Below are 16785 nucleotides of genomic sequence, written 5' to 3' on the forward strand. Positions count from 1 at the left end.
ATATGTATCAGAAGGACACGTGGCCCACTACAGCCACAATCACACTCAGTGGCTTTACAGGCCACTCACAGCAGGGACACATCACAGTCCCTGTACCCATTCAGCTAGGGACCATTACCACCAGACACCCCATTGGTTTAGTAGATCTGCCCCACACAGCCGAACACATACTAGGCATAGATTTTATGAATGCACACAGCCTGTCATTTGATCCAGTGAACCAGTGTGTCTGGAGGATGGCAAGGTCAGAAAGAGCACCCGCAACGCTCACAGTGGGTGAGTACGAAAACAGGATTAGCACAGTCGGAGAGTATTGTTTTGATCCGACCACGCTCAGTACGGACAAACAGATTAGGGCAGTTTTACAAAAGAACAGATCAGCATTTGCCAGTCACAGGCATGACTGCGGCAGAATGACTGGACCGGTTCAAATTACAGGACCTGACCCAAGGCCCCAGAAACAATACAGATTTCCCCAGGAAGCAGAGGGAGAAATCGCGAAAGTGATAGAGAGCTTATTAGATCAGGGCATACTTAGGACAGTAGCCTCAACTAATAACGCCCCAATTTGGACAGTGAGGAAGCCCGACGGATCATGGCGTCTGACCATTGATTATCGGGAACTCAATAAAGTCACCCCCGCAGTAGCCCCCACGGTAGCCACAAGTCCCGAGACCATGCTCAAACAGGGACTCAACTCCAAGTACTTTACGGTTTTGGACAGTAGCAACAGCTTCTGGTCCATCCCATTGGCGAAGGCATGCCAGTACAAGTTCGCATTCAAGGTCAGCAGTACCCGTGGACATGCCTTCCACAAGGATTCCACAAGTCCCCCTCCATTTTCCAATGACAGCTGGCAAAGGATTATCAAAATTTCCCCAACACGAATGTCTGGTCCACTATGTGGACGATCTACTACTGCAGACCGACACCAAGGCAGAGCACATGACGCTCCTGTCTGAACTCCTGGAAATAATACAGTCAATTGGATGTAAGGTTAACCCCAAGAAAGCCAAAGTTTTGGAAGAAAAGGTGATATATTTGGGAATAATTATCACACATGGTAAACGCGAAATCGAGCATAAAAGGATTGACTCGATTGCTAAATTGCCCATCCCCCAGAATGTTTCAACCCTCCGGTCGTTTCTAGGACTGGTTGGGTATTGTCGGAACCACATTGACGGTTTCGCGACAAAAGCAGCCCCCCTCTCAGACCTCCTAAAGAAAGGAGCCACCTGGGAATGGCTTCCACAGCATACGGATGCTGTGGACGCACTTAAGAAAGCCCTTATTGCAGCTCCCACACTCCAAGTTCCAGACCCACTTTCCCCCTATGCTATTGAGGTAGCAAGTACAGATCAGACCCTTTCGGCCGTGCTCCTTCAGGAATGGCACGAACAGTTGAGACCAGTGGCTTACGCCTCCATACTTTTAACCCCAGTAGAGCAAGGATTTTCAGCCTGCGAAAGGCACCTGCTCGCAGTTTTCTGGGCAGTGCAGTATTTCTCTTACATTACCGGACTGAACCCCATCACGATTCTGACCGAACACGCACCCACACAGCTTCTATTAGATGGACGACTGAAGGACGGTTCAGTTAGTCAAATCGGAGCAGCTAGTGGACCCTTCTATTGCAAGGACGGGACATCACAGTGAAATGGACAAAGACACACACGTTTTTAGCCGACAACCTCCAGTACCCAGGAACACCCCATGAGTGTGAGATAATATCCCCTCTTCACAATACAGGACCCTTTATTGTGAAGACACTTCCCAGGAAGATAGGAAGTTTACCCCAGTGCCCCCAGCACACAGACACGTGCGCACCTTTGAGGATTTATGTGGATGGTTCATCCACTGTTTTAGATGGCAAACGTATTACTGGATGCGGTATATACGTGGAGGACACGCAGGGCCGCGCCCTTGAAGAGATCGCATTGCAACTTCCAGGTCACTTAGGCGCGCAGGCAGCAGAACTAGCTGCAATCGCATATATAGTGGACCACCCAGATTCGTTCCCCAGCCCGGCAGATATATATTCGGATAGTCTATATGTCTGCAACAGTTAAACTGAGTTCCTCCCCCTGTGGAAGAAAAGAGGTTTTGTTTCTGCAGACGGTAAGCCCCTTCCATCAGCCCCATTACTCCGACATATTTTAGAGACGGCAAAGGACAGGACTTTCGGGATAATAGAAGTTAGAAGTCACCGCCGTTCTTCCCCACCCGGGAACGTGAAAGCAGACGCATTGGCAAAAGCAGGTTCCAGACGTGGTTACTTTTGGAACCCCCCCTGAATGCGCCCCAGAAAGCGCCCCAGTTAGTGCAGTACAGATATCACAGACTAATATTGAGGATTTAGTCGCATCCCAAAAACAGGATAGCAACCTCAGGGAGATTGTTAAAGGAAAGTACCCAGCCCCGTTCGAAAGATTTAAAAGATCACTGACCACCCATGAGAGTGTTTTAAAAGACACTTTGTATGTGGTTCCTGAACAGGACAGGAATCAGCTAATTTGTTTATTCCATGATGGTCATGGACACCAGGGAATAGACTCACTACTGCCCACCTCAGACATCTCTGTTGGTGGCCGAGGTTAAATGAGGATGTCACTCACTACATTGAGAATTGCCTTATCTGTGCCCAGAATAATCCGGACAGATACGCAAGGAAAGCACAGCTTAGCCACACCCGCCCCGTTAACAGCCCCTGGACAAATCTCCAAATTGATTTTATTGGACCATTGCCCCCTTGCAGGAATGGTTATAAATATGTGTTGGTTGTGATAGACACCTTCACAAAATGGGTTGAAGCCTTCCAATCACGGATGAATACAGCAAAAACCACTGCAAAGATTTTGACACACCACATCTTAACGAGATGGAGTCTCCCCCGCAGCATAGAATCAGACCAAGGCTCTCATTTTCATTCCCATGAATAACGTCCTCACGGTTTTTGGCATAACCCAAAAATTCCACATTGCATACCACCCTCAGTCGAGTGGTATCGTGGAGCGCATGATTCGGACCCTAAAATCCACCCTCCGCAAAATGGTCCAGGAAAATAACACGACTTGGGATTCAGTCCTCCCATTCGCGTTGATGTTTTTAAGGAATACTGTTTCAACTTCTACAGGTTACACACCGCACATGCTCATGACCGGATGCCCCAAGAAAGGCACTGAGTATTTATTGGGAATAGATTTGACCAGCCCAGAAGTGACGGCCCTCACACACGAGAAGGCAGTCAAACAAATGATAGAGAACATTAAATCGGCTCAGCTCGCAGCCGCGGTAAAGTTAGGGACAGGAAAGAAACAGAGCAAGGCCTGTTTCGACAAAACGGTACATGCCACTGAGTTTGCAGTAGGGCAGCAGGTCATGCTCTCTGTCTACAATCCCAGTACATTCCTTTCACCCAAATATTCTGGCTCCTATTCCATTGCAGATAAAGTTAGCCCTTCCGTTTACAAAATAAAGTACCCCAATGGGAAGACTGCCTGGTTCCATATCAACACAGTCCAACCACACTCATCACGTTATGCTTGACGCAGCAGACCTCCACGCCACGCCCCCAAGAAACGTTTTTCCGCCCTCCCCCTGTCAGACCGGCACTTTGACGGATTCGACCTCGACTCCGCCCCTTGACATTAGGCCCCGCCCCGACACACCCACAAGCTGCCACAGCTGAGACAGTGACTGTGACTCTGATGACAGCCACAGCACTCCTCTCTACTGCCCCGAAACCACAACCAACACACACTGCGACTACGACCCCGACTCCAGTGATCCCTTGGAGATCACCTACATTAAAACACCAAACCCACACCCAGACCCACCGCCCAACTATGACGGCCCCGACAATGTTCATACGAACTTAGATACCACCATTTGGCACCGAGACAACTCATACAGACTTGTCTGGAATGACGAGCTGGACCCACGGTCACACAATGCAGCCTTAGCGAGCCTGATCCATACAAGGGTATGGGATCCGGGAGAAGAGGATGACATTACGTCTGACTCCCGACACGGCAGCCCCTTTGTGACCCTGTTCGCAGAAGATGAATGAGGTGTCCAGATGATGATTAAAAGAAACCGCTTGAGGGCGGCACGGTGGCACAGTGGTTAGCATTGCTGCCTACGGCGCTGAGGTCCCAGGTTCGATCCCGGCTCTGGGTCACTGGCCGTGTGGAGTTTGCACATTCTCCCCATGTCTGCGTGGGTTTCACCCCCACAACTCAAAGATGTGCAGGTTAGGTGGATTGGCCACGTTAAATTGCCCCTTAATTGGAAAAAATGAATTGGATATTCTAAATTTATTTTTTTTTAAAAAGAAACCGCTTGAGAGAAATGGTGTCCTTTCTGATGGAACCTGCGCTATGTTGTTGCATGTTTGTTTGTTTTGTTTTGTACGTTCTTTGTTACCATTCAGAAAGCTCTGCGGCCAGACGCCAAGTTTGTCCGCAGATACCTATGAGAATTTGCCAGCACGCTTCTCGGTCGAAACCTCTGAGAGCTTGCTAGCTTCCCTTTCATAACTGCTCTTCTGTTTGGAGGATAGAAGAGGCAGCCCCGCAACCACCATGATGACTACACTCTTGCCCGTTCGTTTCCGGTCACTCAGGCAGTGGAGACACAGCATTGTGGACCCGCCCTGTCTGAGGACCACCCCCCCCCCCCCTGGTCAGCTAAGCTCGGGTACAGCACAGCACGCACTACCCGGGGATTCCACCCAAATCTTACCCGTCGCGGCCCATACACACCTCATTTTGGCTCTTTTGGTTTCAAAATTTGATTTTGCTTATTTTGGTTTCAGGTGACCCTTTGGTTGCCACCACCCCCTGCTATTTACATCCAAGAACATTTGGATGGTAAACACAAAGCCTGCGAGACGGCACGTAACTGGTTTGATATTTGTAAGTTTGTTCAGTCCTGAAATTCAATTTTTGAAAAAAAAAATAAGGGAGTCACATGGAGTGACCATTCATAAAGGGTATTTGGTAGTACAGGACAGACAGACTGTAAGATCCGAGATGTTAAACAAGATAGTAACAGAAACTATACTTGATCCCACAGAATCCCAGAAGATCCAGAGAAAACACCGGAAGAGAAGAGAAGAAAAAGATGAAGAAGATGTTTTTCATTTTTGTATCATGGATTATGGAATTCATGTGGTTGCGCGTGGACGCGAACCCCCTTTCCCCCACTACACCGCCGTTAATGTTTCCCTTCCGCAGTACACCCAGAGCCCAGTAACCAGTAACAGTACCCCGACCTGGTGTGCCAGATTTATGACTTGGTACTCCTTGTCCTACGTAGTTGAATCACTTTTGGCATTAGCAATAATGTGCATCATAGTGCAGACCTTTCGAATGAGGAAATGGCAAAGGACAGCCTACCGCTCTCGTACCTCGGCGGTATATAGGATGAGATCCCCTATCTTCGGATTCCACCAGTCCCCCGAACCCCTCGAAATGTAATAAAGGATTTTTTTCGTTGTTGTTGTACTGTAAATAAAGAAATGTGCTTTTGAATGTTTATGTACTTCTGAGCTCGACTGCCGAGCCAGAGAAATGAACCATGAATGCTGCCATTATTGTTGTACTGATAGGAAGTTAGAATGATTGAATGTAAGTTGAGTATAGTTTATTAAGATAGTTAGAGGTTCCCGTTGTGATTTGGTAATGCATGTCTCTTTATGACATAGCGCCAGTTAGGAATTGTTAGGTAAGATTTTTCTGCATAGTTCAGGACAGTGTAGAGGCCATGGAACTCGCTGAGGTCAGGTAATGAAGACGACATAGTTATGTGATCCTTCACGCTTCGAGTTAGGATCACAAGGAGGGAGTGTAGCCACCTGAGTTGGCCACTTCCCCACACAAAATGGAGAAACACAAAGACAGCAGGGAAAATTGGACAATACTAGAGAAACAAGCAGTCTTGCAGAGTTCCTGTGTATTCTGCCTGCAAAGAAAGCAGACAGCACCGAAACCAGCAGTTTGCATATTAATGAGCGATCCCTGGGAACAATGGATACAACGATTAGCTACAATTGGGACATTCTATAGCAGGTCAGACTTCTCGGCGCCAACGGGAGTCTGAAACAAAGGAGACAAACAAGCCAGGGAGAACCGCCCAGTGATCAAGAAACGGCCCCAGTATTGGGGAATTCAAACCAATCGATTGGTATGGGATCTAATCGATTGAAAGTACGCTCGGGGTCCGCCCAAAAGGGCGCAAAGCCCCTGGGACCTATAAAAGACAGGTCCCAAGTTCAGTTCACTCTCTTAGCTGGCCCTCCCAGCAGAACACCTTAGCAGCTCTCGAAGAACTTGACCATAAGAAGGAGAGGCCTGGCCAATTGCTGCACCACCAAGTAAGTGTCATACAACGCACGCTACGAGATAGACACTCCTGACCCCTTAGTCCATACCAGCTGGAAGCCTGCAGATCCAGTACAGAGCAAGAGGCCATTGTTCCCTGACCCAGTGGGTTCCCTTATCCAGATAAGTATTGGCCTGTTAGTGGTAGGAATAGCCTAGTCTTTTAGTATTATATGCATGAGTAGCAATTAACTGTGTATTAATAAACGTGTCTTGATTTGAACCTTACTAACTGGTGTATTGAGTCATTGATCTGAACTTGAACTTGAACCTCGTGGTGGTATCATAAGGATAGCAACTCTAGAGCTAAGTAATAAAACAGAGCCAATTGAGTGTAAAGCACACTCACCAGAACGAGCAACAATCCACATTGGGTGGGTGAGGAGCCTGAATGAATCGTGGCTTCAGTTACATCACAGGTATCCCACAGTCTGCTCTACCGTAGGTCAGTGAGAACTCTGAGTCACAGCCGAATGGCAGGAGCACTCGCGCAATAGGGACAGAAAACGTTGCCGTCTCGCATGAAGGCAGGATGCCTGAACTCCTGGCCGGGTTCTCAATCAATGCCTGCCCTGGTGCCTCAAAGCAAGCTGGGGCAGCATTGTCCCAGTACCTGACTGAGATGCAGCATTCTGAAGCTGAAGCATCTAAATTCCTAAAGGTCACAAAAATCCCAAGCATAATAGGTTCAGATCTGAGTAATGATTAACGTGTATGCAAACCAGTGACGTGGTCAACCTTTTCAAAACCTTTGTATGCAATGTTTTGTAGTTGCTGTTGCCCCTCCAAAGTCAGGTGACATAAATACCGATGTACATCTGTGGCCTTAGCAGAAATCTCTGAAACACATGAACATAGCAAGGAAGGAAATGGAGGCCGTGAACATCAATAATGGGTGGCTAATTCACAATGCCGGTTTTATCTCCAGGTGGCATATTAACAATCTAGCCCTTGCTTTTCCTTGGCTCACGCAAGATACACAGGAGATTCACAGTGGCTCACATCACACACATCATGGCAGTCCTATTTGCTCTCAGGGCCTTGATCAACCCTAAAAAATATAGATACTCTGATCCTGAACTCCCACCAGCATCAAACTCTCGCAAGTATCAAACTCTGTTGACTCAGTTCACACGAGTGATAGAAGCAAAATGCTTGTTCAGCTGCATCACAGTGCCAAACTTCTGCTCGAGGGCACACTCCTCTTGCCTTTCACACTCCACCGACCTGTCACAGCTGTTGGCTAAGGGATGTGCATCTTTGTTGTTTGGTTTCATGGCAGCTAGGGGATAAGCTATGTTTTTCGGGGTATTTGATTCCCTGGGCTACATGGAGGGGTATGTTAATGTTGGTTGATTCCTTGATGATCTTGAGACCTTGTTCATCAAACTGATGCATTTTTAATCGCTGAAAACAAAGTCTCATCAGAGGTATTTCTTCAGAAAACTCTGTTACACGTCATTTTCTTTTTAAAGGAAGTAACCAATGAAAGGAAATTACTGAGCCCATTCGTATAACAGCATTGAGGTAACGTGCAGTTATTGAGGTGATGTAATCCTGGGGCAATAACTGTATTTACTGATTTTAAATTTAGTTACTTTACACACAATGTGGCTCAGCAACTCCTCCAAGCCAAGTTACCTCAGTGTGCTTACTGCTCATTCTTTAAACATTCTTTTAAAAATGCTGAAATTAAATTTAATATTTTTTCCAAGCTCTTTGATTAATGTTTCTATGGCGACGGTAAAGCTCCCTTTTTATCCGGCATGGGATTCACATTAATGAATATCTGGAGTTTTGAAGACTCCAATTCCAAAGCCCAAGCGAATTTTAAATGCTCATCACTATTGGGCAGTTCATATTAATTTTGGTTATTGAACATTCTCTGCAAGCGTAGATATTCCCAAAACAAATGATCCTGGGTCAGATTTTGCATTCATATCAAACTGATATGTACTTCCAGCCAAGGACCTCACGGAAACAATTGCCAGATATAATAGACTTAATCTTAACAAATTTGTGCCATCAAATTAATTAACAAGTCCAATATCTTTCACAAAAGTTTCACTGCTGGCCAATTCTTTCCATTCACCCATCCATTTGCCTTTCTCAGCTCGTCTGTCAGCATTTGTGTGTTTTTCATCACTCACAATAACTTGTGCCTCATCTGCACAATCAGACATTTGACAACTTCTGTGGCAATTCTTCAACATTTGACACATCTGAGCTAATGTATACAGTTGATATCTCTGTTATCAAAATTTAACAAGATGCACACGCTCCACTTTAAGTAATTAAGCCCTTAGCCTAGCAGCACTACTACCTTCTGCCACAGTTAGTTTGTGTCCTTCTAAGATAGTATCCTGCGGTCTTGGCCCAGCTAAAAAAACTATTGCGGCATTAATGTTTTGTGTAAGTCCAGTCGTATGTGCATAGCTATTATTTTTATATTTGTTTCTGTTGTTGCTCATAGTTACACTACTGCAAGAATTCAGATTGAGGCTGCCCCAAATTAAGTTCACAAGCAAAGAGATTTGCAGCCTATCATGATGGGCTATATTTGAACTCCAACTCTCAAAGGTGAAATTCTCGGATTTGGGGTTTCACCCTAGGTTGCAAGGCCATTATCAGGTCCTCCAATGTAGATTTGAACCCAGCTCTCAAATCAGTATCCAGTGTCACCAGTTTCTGCATGGTCAGAGTGTCGTCCAATATTGTGTTAATTTTCGGCCTCTGGCACCGTGGTGTTTGCTGGTGACCATGGATTTTTTGTTAATTTTTTAGCTTTGGTTTAGAGTACATATTCCTTGCTCTTATTACTTAATGACAGTAGCATCCAGTGTAAGTTTTCGAGTGATTCTATTACCGCACCTTCTCAGACACTTTCACAAGTCTGATGCTCATCTTAACACCATTACCGGCATCCATGACGGCCTACAATGATTTCTGCATGGATGTCACACAGGAATGATGATAGTCCATATCCTTGTGTCACCCTGTATCTGACCCTTATACAAAAGGAATGAAAAAGCAGCACTGAGGGAGGTGAACAAACATGAGGCCCTGGAGCTACGCAATTTTTCTTTCCCGTTCCTGCTGGTGCTGAGTAGACTGGTGTAAGATTCCATGGGTACCACATGCTCTCCAGTGTCATTTTTCACCCGAGCCCCTGACAGTGAGTTTCAGCAGGTGATTTTGTCACGACGGGGAGCGACGGCATAATAAGCCCCATTCACAATTATTTAGATGATGAATTCCTGATCTCAGGCAAGCTCCAATGGCAAGATGCTGGGCTGGATTCGGCTGGAGCTGCATATCTCATGTTGTACACCATTAGACCGACTTTTTTTTTTCCTCTTCATCTCAAAGCCTTCAGTGCCGTAACCTGCTGGGTGTGTGAGCTGATGATGTACAAAGGGATTCTGGAATCTGAGTGAATGGCAAAGCCAACAGTGTAACTCTCCTTAACCAATGTAATTTAAAGACTGAGAAATAAATACAGGACCTAGAGGGTGAATTAGATTCAAATCAGGTGCAGAAAGAGAAATAGAGAGAAAGGTTTGTTTAAGGAGGATAAAATGGGACAGAAAGGAAAAGAAAAAAAAAAATGAAAATTATGAAGATTTAAAAATCTCTATTAAGAAAATACCATGGAGAGTCTAAATGGTTCCTTTTCTAAGCCAGAGAAGTTGATTAACATTGTGTTAACAATGATCATGTTGCTAAAATGGTACATATGCTTTAAGTTCTAGCCCTAAATTTCCACAGTCAATTTAATGGGCAATTAATGTGTAAATCCAGCAAGTTCTTAAAAATATCAAGAAGGCTCAGGGCGAAATACTGTTGATGCAAAGCAAACAGCAGAGCCACGTAAATTGACCAGCAAGTTTTGGAGATTCACAACTCACGGTGCATCTAATAATCCCTTGAATTTTCCAACCAATTTACATATTAATAATGGTTTGCGTCAATAGCATACTATTATTTTTTTCAGAAAGTGCCTATTGGGTTAAGTTGGAGATGAGCAACCAAATATAACTCAACCAAACTCCTGCTTGCATTCAGAATGCAAAGAGCCCAGGGAGTGAGCCTCCTGCTAGTCGTCAATATACAACAGATTGAAGAAATGAAAGGCCAGGGCAAAAAAATATTTTTAAAACAACACAAAAGAAATATGGCACTCCCTTATTGAAGGAAACAAGACTCAAACAGCATTATGAACTGGATACACATATTAATGATATTCTACTTAACATCCCCACCTTTAGGCTATTTTTCATCGCTGATTAATATCCTATTTTTAAATGGGGTCTTGGCCATGTAAACGTTATTGATCAACTTTATGCTCAGTGGGTTGTTCCTCTATGGCATAAAAATTATTTTACTGTGAAAATAGAAAGTTTTCCAGTGGTGTTTAAAATGACATCTCTTTTCCATATAATCATGTATGAGGTGATGGGATTAAATTGATTACATTTGAAGCATGTGCCAGAATACATTTGGCCCATTCAAATGTCCTCCACGCATGTCTTTGGGGAGGACCATGTGCTAAGTTTGTTGGGATTTATTTGAGGCAAATAAACAGCAGCTGTTGGTTCTGATCAGGTGCACATTGTGTCCCATTCCCTGGGGTACTCTGGCCCTGCTCCCAGGACTGTCACTAGTGCTTGGGCATTGCCACGAATATCTGAGACAAACATTACCCATCCGCACAGCAGATTCCTCACCAAACACTGTGAAATCTAACCACATGGAGAGCAATTCTATCACAATGCCAAAGCATAGTACACATTAAGTCAATGCAGCAGGGATTAGAGTCTTACGTGAGGAGGCCAATTACACTTTTTGTCTGGAATCATATAGCAAAACATTCCCTTTTTTTTTACACAGAAAGTCTCTCTGCAAATACTTTTTGTATGTATGCAGCAATTGTTGGAATAGATTTTTGTCTTTACTACTCGAGTCTTAGCCATAACCCGAGCAGAACACAGAGAGAGAAAAATTAGGCAGAATGAACCAGAGGCTTGTCCTTCTGTCCCATTTCATTTAAATGGGAGCAAAATGAAGCAGGATTCTGTTATTAGTTGGCAATCCTCTGTGCTTTCTATCAGTCTTACACTCTGCCCGCACGGAATCAAAAAACCATGGGCGGGTTTCTCCGATCCACCAGCCGCATTTTCCGGCACGGCGAGCCTCCGCCAGCAATGGGATTCGCCATTCCCGCAGCCGGCCATTAAGGCACCCCAGGCCGTCGGGCGTGGGTGCGCTGCCGGTGGAGCGCAGGATACCGCCAACGGAGAATTCCACAGCATATACTCACTTACTAGGCATGTGATTATTAAAATTGTAAAATTTTGAAAGATTGTAAAAATTTGAGGAACAGCGATATTGTACCGCGGGAAACTTGCAGGCAGTTGTTGGAACGGTGAGGAGCTGCTCCGAAACTTCAGCTCTGCAGGACAACCTGGCCGCCAGGGAATATTCATATTGCAGCAGCTCATATAATACAGCTTTTGAACTTTCATCTTTGTTCTTTTCTAAAAATGCAAGGTGGCACGGTGGTGCAGTTATTAGCACTGCTGCCTCACGACCGCGAGGACCTGGTTTCGATCCCAGCACCGGGTTACTGTCCATGTGGAGTTTGCACATTCTCCCCGTATTTGCATGGGCCTCAGCTCCACAACCCAAAAATGTGCAGGGTAGGTGGATTGGCCACGCTAAATTTCCCCTTAATTAGGGAAAAAAAGAACTGGGTACTCTAAATTTAAAAAAAATGCAATAATGCATTTCTGTTGTTGAGCAAAATGCAGAGAAATTGGATCATTGTATCAGGCCATTCAGCCCAATCTGTCCACATGGAGATTTTATTCTCCACTCAAGAGAATTGTATTAATCATACTTGGTCAGGGCAGCACGGTGGCGCAGTGGGTTAGCCCTGCTGCCTCACGGTGCCGAGGTCCCAGGTTCGATCCTGGCTCTGGGTCACTGTCCGTGTGGAGTTTGCACATTCTCCCTGTGTTTACGTGGGTTTCGCCCCCACAACCCAAAGATGTGGCAGCACGGTAGCATGGTGGTTAGCATAAATGCTTCACAGCTCCAGGGTCCCAGGTTCAGTTCCCAGCTGGGTCACTGTCTGTGTGGAGTCTGCACGTCCTCCCCGTGTGTGCGTGGGTTTCCTCCGGGTGCTCCGGTTTCCTCCCACAGTCCAAAGATGTGCGGGATAGGTGGATTTGCCATGCTAAATTGCCCGTAGTGTCCTAAAAAGTAAGGTTAAGGGGAGGTTGTTGAGTTACCGGTATAGGGTGGATACGTGGGTTTGAGTAGGGTGATCATTGCTCGGCACAACATCGAGGGCCGAAGGGCCTGTTCTGTGCTGTACTGTTCTATGTTCTATGTTCTATGTGCAGTGTAGGTGGATTGGCCACACTAAATTGCCCCTTAATTGGAAAAAATGAATTGGCCACTCTAAATTTATTTTTAAAAAATCATACTTAGTCACCATGTCCCTATATTCCTTCATCCACTGTTCTTTCACTCCACTTTCCAACCGAAGCTTCAATGCTGACACGGGGGTTATTTTGATTTGCTGTGGTAATCAGGTGGAGTGTAATTATTCACAGTCGTGGAAGGCCCAAACTATTTTAGTGGTTGGACCTCGTCAATGTGTGCTGGTGGGTCTTGGGTGCTCTGAGGCATTTTGATAATTCACAAGGGTGGGATATCAGCATACCCCGAACCACCACCACCCACCGCTCCTCAATCGTACTGGGATGAAATTCACAACCTGTTTTAAATCTTTTACATTTTTATCTTGCATCTATGGGTCTCGCATTGGGTTCCCCAATGACTGCTTCTAACTACTCTGCACCACCCTTTCACAATTTTAAACAACTTAATCAAATATCTACCTCTGTTCTTCTGACGAAATCGGATCTAATTTTCCAAATCTTACTTTGCATTTGTGTTTCCCCATACCAGGCAGTATTCCGGTGAATGTTTTCCACCCTCTCTCAAATCTCAATATCCTTCCTTTAGTATGGAATCCGATAATGCACACGGTAGACTAACTGATGTCTTATTAAGGTGTTATATGGGCTCCTTATTATCTCCCAGTTTTTATATTCCACTTCATGATAAAATATGGAATTACATTAGCTTATCTGAAACAGCTTCATCGCCTAATGTCAATGGGAGGAAGCGGGGGGGGCAATTGAGGGGTTGGTTCCTGTTGCCTTCGGGCATGTTCAATTGCTCAGGAGGGTTCTAATATGAGAGTGTCTGATCATGTAGGGAGTGGCTGATTGTCGAGAGGGAAGCAGGTTAGCTTGACAAGCTGGGGAAAAGCACTCCTGTTCTTCCTGGCCCACAAGCAGCCCTGGAAAGACACTTACATCCAGTAGTCCTCACTTACCTTTAACCATCAGGCACCCAGAGACCTGGGAAACAAGGTGTGTTGGCTCGAGACATACACTGGAGGTTTTCAATAGCTAACAAAGGGCTTACGGCTAAAGGTAAAGGCAGATAAGTAACAGACACAACTCGATAGAACAGGTCAAGTCATTTCAGCTCTGGGGTTTACACTGCCCGGGGTCTCTTGATGAATAAGGGGATCAGGGGTTATGGGGAGAAGGCAGAAGAATGGGGATGAGAAAATATCAGCCATGGCTGAATGATGGAGCAGACCCGATGGGCCAAGTGGCCTTATTCTTCTCCTATGTCTTATGGATTTATGGTCCTGATCCCAGGGCCCCATGCAAACTCCCTACTGGCCGAGGTTTGTGTGCTCCTGTGCGATTGGCTCGGGTTGGTCACGTGGGCCGTCAAACCCACCTCTTTAAATGTGTCGCTTGACCACACCTTGTCCCCTTAATGCCCTTATTACAAAATACTAGAAAAAACTATATGCAGAATTTACAAAGATAACAAAAGACAACAGGAGAAAGAGAGTCCATCAAAAAGTCAATTTGTCTGGAGACCTCCGGGTCTTCCTGGACCTCCTCAGTCCACTCACAGGCTCAACATCCTCCAACAGCTCAAGTTGCCAGCAACCAGTGGCACTTCAGGAGGCACCTCCTCAACAAGAGGAGAGCAGGCCTCGTCAGCTTCCACAGGTGCAGCTGGGTGAGTGGATTCAGGGGCCCTTGGTTCCCCTTGGTCAGGTACATTTACAGGAGAGTCTATACAATTCCTACAGTGCAGAAGGTGCACTGACTCTCTGAAAGAGCATCCTACCTAGCTCACAACCCCGCCCTATCCCCGTCACTCCACCTAACCTGCACATCTTTGGACACAAAGGGACAATTTAGCTCGGTCAATCCACCAAACCTGGACATATTTAGACTGTGGGAGAAAACTGGAGCACCCAGAAGAAACCCACGCAGACATGGGGAGAAAGTGCAAATTCCGCACAATCACCCAAAGGTGGAATTGAAAGCACGTCCCTGACGCTGTGAGGTGCCAATGCTAACCACAGTGCCGTCCAAAACACTTGTCTCCAAACTGAGGATCTTCACTCCCGACTCCTGAAATAGTCACATGCTTTTTGACAGTCCTTCCGTTTACATTAACCACCAAAGACACCGACCCACCCTGCAAACCAAGGTGACCCCGAGGCAAAACAAAGCAAAACCGGGTTCTTCACCTGGAACAACCTGTGGCCCATTGACTTATCTGAGAGGCCTGGCATGCCTCTGCCCTTCCCCCCACCCCACCAATAGGAAACACAAGATCTAACCGGGTTCTGAGGCAATGGCCCATGAGCAACTCAGTGGGTGTGACCCCGGCGGCAGTGTGCAAGTTTGATATCTGACAATAAAAAATTGGCCAATCGTTGGCGTAGTGGGTTGTCAGACTGTTTCCATTATTGAAGGATTGAACGGTTCTCTTGGCCAAACAGTTAGATAACAGGATGCACCGGGTCATCCTTGTGTGTTGCATATCATTGGCTTGGATGACAATCTGGAAGTACTCGCCTATTGTCCAACTTGATGGGCTCTGGAAGTCCATGAATAGTGAACACTCAGTGCCGAGGTTGTGGTCCCCATCTCCTGTCAGACAGCTACTTGGAGTGGGCACCCACTAGAACAAAAAACATCTTGTCAATGAAAGGGCCCTTGTAGTCAATGCGGACTTGGGTCCATTGGCGACATGACCATTCCCAAAGGTGGAGATTGGCCAACTGAGGCAGGGACTGCTGTGTTTGACAAAGATGGCACTGTTGTACCAATTCCTCAATGGCTTTATCTATGTCTTGCCACCAGACGAAGCTGCGTTTCAGCATCTTCATCTTTGTCTGCCCTGGACAGGGACTATGCAGCTCCCGTAAGTGAAGGCCCCTGGCTGGAGGTGGAATGGCTGTTCATGATTCCCATAAGATCACACCAACCTTGCAGGTCAACAGGTAAAGCAGGGCCTTAATTACTCAGATTTCTCATAGGGCTACCCATTCTGTAACATTCTCTTCACTTTGGAGAGTATGGGGTCTCTCTGGATCTCTAATCTGTGTGCCGGGCCAGTGCTGGGAAGTATGCTCAAATAGGCCCAATGCTGCATCATTGCTGAGTTTGCTGGCTTGTCTTCTCTTAAAAGTCCCAACAGTGGCTTATAGTCATTGACTATATCAAATCGCCATCCGTACCCATATAGGTGGAATTTCTTCACACTGTATATAACTACTAAGCCCTCCATCTTGATCTGGGCATAGTTCCATTTCACTTCTGAAAGGATGCTCGAGGCAAAGGCGATAGGGGGCTCAGAACCATCTCCCATCTTCTGGGATAATACTACCGTTACACCGTAAGGGGACGCATCACATGTGAGTACGGTAGGCTGCCAGGGTCAAAGTGAACCAAGAGGATCAAGGACTGCATGGCTTGCTTCACCACTCATAAAGCTTCCTCTTGGGGGTCCCTCCATTGTCACCACTGATGCTTCTTTAGTAGCTGTTGTAATGGCGCCAATGACAATGCTTCCTCCAGGCTAGACATGTAGCTAAATTTGAAATGAATCTTTCATAATAATTTACCATACCGAGCAAGGATTTGAGCTCACTGATGTTCTGTGTGGCAGTGACTAGAATGTCGGAGAGGTAGACCATCACCGTGGGAATTCCCTGGAGGAAGTTTTCCATCATACACTGGACAATAGTGCTGGCTGAAGTGATGAAGAATGGTAGTCTGGTATACTGAAATAAGTTCTTGTGGGTGTTTATATGGCAAATTTCTGGGACTTTCTGCCTAATTCTAATTGCAAGTATGCATTGCTGAGATCCAACTTTGAGTAGATAAGGCCCCCCAACCCCCCACCAAATTCACGTAGAGGCTGTTGATTTGGGGAACCGGGTACCTATTACCTGGGCAGCCTGATTTATGGTTAGTTTGTAGTTCCCACAAATTCTTATTGA

The sequence above is a fragment of the Scyliorhinus canicula genome, chromosome 1 (genome assembly GCF_902713615.1).
Source record: "Scyliorhinus canicula chromosome 1, sScyCan1.1, whole genome shotgun sequence".
Taxonomy (NCBI): Eukaryota; Metazoa; Chordata; class Chondrichthyes; order Carcharhiniformes; family Scyliorhinidae; genus Scyliorhinus; species Scyliorhinus canicula.